Source organism: Egretta garzetta, unplaced genomic scaffold, assembly GCF_000687185.1.
Source record: "Egretta garzetta isolate BGI_Z169 unplaced genomic scaffold, ASM68718v1 scaffold59, whole genome shotgun sequence".
Taxonomy (NCBI): domain Eukaryota; kingdom Metazoa; phylum Chordata; class Aves; order Pelecaniformes; family Ardeidae; genus Egretta; species Egretta garzetta.
In genome coordinates this window covers 3515659-3519976 of record NW_009267230.1, presented here as the reverse complement: position 1 = coordinate 3519976, position 4318 = coordinate 3515659, and positions in this window count along the sequence as shown.

Sequence of the window (4318 nt, the reverse complement as noted above, 5' to 3'; positions counted from 1 at the left end):
AGCCAAGCATCAGTCCCTTTCCTGGGCTGAAAAGTTTTTTGCCACTGCCTATGCACTCAGCTCACTAGGACTGGATGAGCTGAGTTGTCAGAGATGCTCTGATTCTGGATCTCAGCAATGGAATGAAGCATTTATCAGTATTTGCTATTTAGAAAGACTCATTTTCGGCTGAGTTCCTGAGAAGTAAATCTTCAAACTCTGTCCCTAAATGTGCAAAAATGGAGACTAGCCCTGCTCTCAACTATCTCAAACCCTCATACTAAATTCAGACTCCAGTTCTTGTGAGTGTGGAAAGATGGACTGAACTACACTAATTGGAACAATCATGTGGCCCTGCCTTGAAAACCATTTTGAAAACAAAATAAGGGAATTTCTTCATCTTTCCTGTGTACATCAAGCAGGAGATACAAGAAAAATGGAATACAGAAATACATAATATATGGGGATAGCAAGAGAGCTTAATGATGGTAAGAGGGACACGGTTGCTGTACGTGGTGAAATGGAAGAGGAGCACAGTCACTATAGGATGGTACATAGGTAGTAATCGGAGGGGGTAAACATGCATTTTGACTACAGCTGAGAAGAGAGGGAGAAGACGGAAGCAAAGGAATCAAGAGCACACAGAAAAAAATGAGAACTAGTAGAACTGAGAGGAGTGATAAGTAAGTTTGTGAGAAAAAAAAGGAAGAAAACATTTTATATCAAAAGTGGGAATATGCATAGCTACATGAGATAGTTCATAAAAGTAGTAAAGCCTTATCAAATGCTAACCAGTTGGCAAAACACTAAAATCAGCTACAGATCAGCTATTATATACGACCAGGAAAAGTCCTATACATGAGAAGCGATCATTCACTTTCTATCAGTTACAGGATTTTCTTCCACACATCTGACATTAGTCTCAGACAAACAGAATACTTGAAGAGCTAGACCCCTCATCTGATCTGCGGTTGCATTTCCTACATTCCTAAGGAAAAAAAATCAAGAGAAAGAAGGTGTACCACATTGTTTTTATAAACAATCTTCAATTCTTCATACAGATCTAATGATGAGGTGTATTTATGCATGTATATTGTCTCAAACATATGCCTATCATTCTTATGCATTCTTCTGGTTTTTATTTATTAAAGAAAATGTAATTACTTAGAAGCTCCAAGAGAAAAAGGACTTTGCAAATACTAGCAAATAGTCTCTTGGCATTTATGGGGATTGTTTAGTTTCTACCTGTGACAATGTATCTGTTAATATTTTCTTTAATCAGAAAGTGCCTGTCTTGGTAATAAATTTGGAAAATTACCAAGTCAGGCTTAAAATACATTTCTCGCATTTAAGCTAAGTTTTTAAGAGTAAGTAACTATTGTATCTGTCAAGAGTAATTAAAAAAAATACCTGAATTAGTTGTGTGGCCTCTTGCAGTGCGGATATGCTAAAAGCTGGGCTTATACTCAAGATATTGGTGTGTAGAGAAGTTAGATATAACTAAGTCTTTTTTCACATCTTCCTCTTTTCTTTTTGGAAGGTTTAATGTCCTGTTCTACTTTGTGATGCTGCTTGTCTAGGACCTTGTCTTTATTTGACTTTTTTGGTTTTGGACAATGCTGCTTCTGGGTCTGTTTTTGTGAGCTGCTGAGCACCTTCACCTCATTTTGACATCAGTAAAAATGGAAAGATTTCACTTCAATTCCGACAAAGACTGCAATTGCCAGTTTTACAGACATGTAGCACTGAGTAGAATTTTTACAGGATGCTGGAAATCTTTGCAGAAACAGTCAAATGTAGAAAATACCCCTTCAGTAGGACAGACAATTATACATGTCTAGGAAGAGCCAGGTTTTTCTCCATGCAGAATACATGCAGAAATATAATATGTCAAATCATATTTTTTAATATTCATAATGCTTTAACTACTTGTAAGTCTCATCCCTGTGCCCTTCATTCCAAAAAGAAGAGGAAACTACTGCTCAAAGATACTCAGAAAGAGCTCCCGGGCTGCTTTAGTGTTGTTTATGTTTCATTGTAGGAAGTATTTTTTTTAATCTGACTACAAATACCATTCTTCTTCTGGAATAACACAGCCATCAGTTCCACACATGCATGATATTGTTCAGAGATGCTCAGCACTGTCTGCGCCTCTGAAATCTTTATATCGTGCTTCATCTATTTTTTTAGTCATTGTGTAAAATGCAGCAATACTGAGGGTGATAGTCTGAAAAAGTATTGCCCAGAAAAAAATACGTCAGCAGTAGTTGACTAATCGTATTTGTTCAAATTTCTGCCATGCTGTTAAGTGCAGGTAAAAGTCTCTGGAACTTCCTTGCCTTTAATTGTGCCAGCAGGTCTCTCAAAGAAACATATTTATAAATTAAGTTGCGTGTTCTGAATAATATGCAGAATAAACAATATGCTTGCCAGCAGCGAAAGAGATGATCCAGTACTTAAAGCAAACTTACTTCCATTTGCATAAACCATTTCATTGGTAGCCTTGCAATACAAGCTAGGCATTTTTTCCATTGCAATTTCAGAATTTGTATGCAGTCTGGTACATCCAAGTTATCGTAGTGTCATTACTGTAGCAACAGAATGACTCGAAGCACAATTATTCTATGAACCAGATCCAAATATTTTTTAAATTTCTAAAATTTAAGAAATTATAGAAAGTAGATTTCATATGCAGTATGTAGGTTGGTTGGAGAATACTGGTATAAAAATAGTTGCTCAGGAATTCTTCATTGTTTCTAAGTGTATCTGAAGGAAAATGCTTTAAAATTTATTTTTTAAGTTCTTAATATTGAAAATGCTGGCTTTAATAAAATCTGTTAGCAATTTCACTTCTAAGATCAATATTGTTACTTAAGTCTGTAGCTTTCTGATGGACTTTTCAATCTTTTGTCATTGTAAAATCTCTTTGCAATGGTGTTCACATTTCAATTTAATAAAAGTTCTTGAATATAATTCACAAATTCTAGCTTTCTTTGTGAACTATAACAATTCCAGTATGTGATATATAAAAAGGAAAAGCCAGGCATCCATTACAGTCTGCAGGACGGGCTCCCGCTGTTCTGCATGTGGAAGGCTGAGTGGTAGATGCGTTTAGCCCACTTCACATGCACAGAGCAACAGAACCAGTTAATATAGATGGCTCAGGTACTAGGTCACACATTTTATTCTCGTGCTTCTTTATGGCTCTTTGTGTTGATGCAAATTGCCACCAACGTTCAGGGATTTCAAGTTAGCAAAAGTAAAAGATTGAGAAAGGTTGAGCATTTGGGAGTCCTAAAGTAAGGAAGCACTTCCCTGGTTAGTAGGAAGTACAAATCTCTGACCCACTGCAGGAAGATCAGGCAGTTTTCGTGCAAAACCAGGGCTGCCCCTCATGGTAGGTGAAGTAAGCTGTCAGCCTCCACCCTGCGCAACAGCTAGGGTAACCAAAATCATTGTAAAATACCTTTCGCTGGCAATTGTGCCTAGTTACAGGGTACGCCAATTACTGTTCGGGAACACCGTTGGAAGTCTTACTTCTCATAGTATTACAAGGAACTGGACAGTAACAGGGGAAGAGCGAGCTTCCCGCTTTTCCCATCCTTGTAGGAGGTTCTGTTAGTACTCTTTACTGGAATCATAGAATCATCTAGGTTGGAAAAGACCTTTAAGAACATCAAGTCCAACTGTTAACCTAACCCTGCCATCCCACCACTAAACTATGGCCCTAAGAAGCAAAAAAAAAAAAAAAAAACCGATGATCAACCACCCCTCTCCGTCTAACATCTTTCAATTTTTCCATCTTTTCCATTTTTCAAATGGAACTGTTGGAACGGGTCCAGAGGAGGGCTACAAAAATGATCCGAGGGCTGGAGCACCTCTCCTATGAGGACAGGCTGAGAGAGTTGGGCTTGTTCAGTCTGGAGAAAAGAAGGCTACGGGGAGACCTGATTGCGGCCTTCCAGTACCTAAAGGGGGCCTATAGGAAAGATGGGGAACGTCTTTTTAGTAGGGCCAGCTGTGTTAGGACAAGGGGAAATGGTTTTAAACTAGAACAGGGTAGGTTCAGGCTAGAGGTAAGGAAGAAATTCTTTACAATGAGGGTGGTAAAACACTGGAACAGGTTGCCCAGAGAGGTAGTGGAGGCCCCATCCCTGGGAACATTCAAGGCCAGGTTGGATGGGGCTCTGAGCAATCTGATCTAGTTAGCGGTGTCCCTGCTCACTGCAGGGGGGTTGGACTAGATGACCACTAGTGGTCCCTTCCAACCCTAAACATTCTATGAGTCTATGAATTTCCCCTCATCACCGGGCAGTATTTAAAGCTAACACCGCCTCCT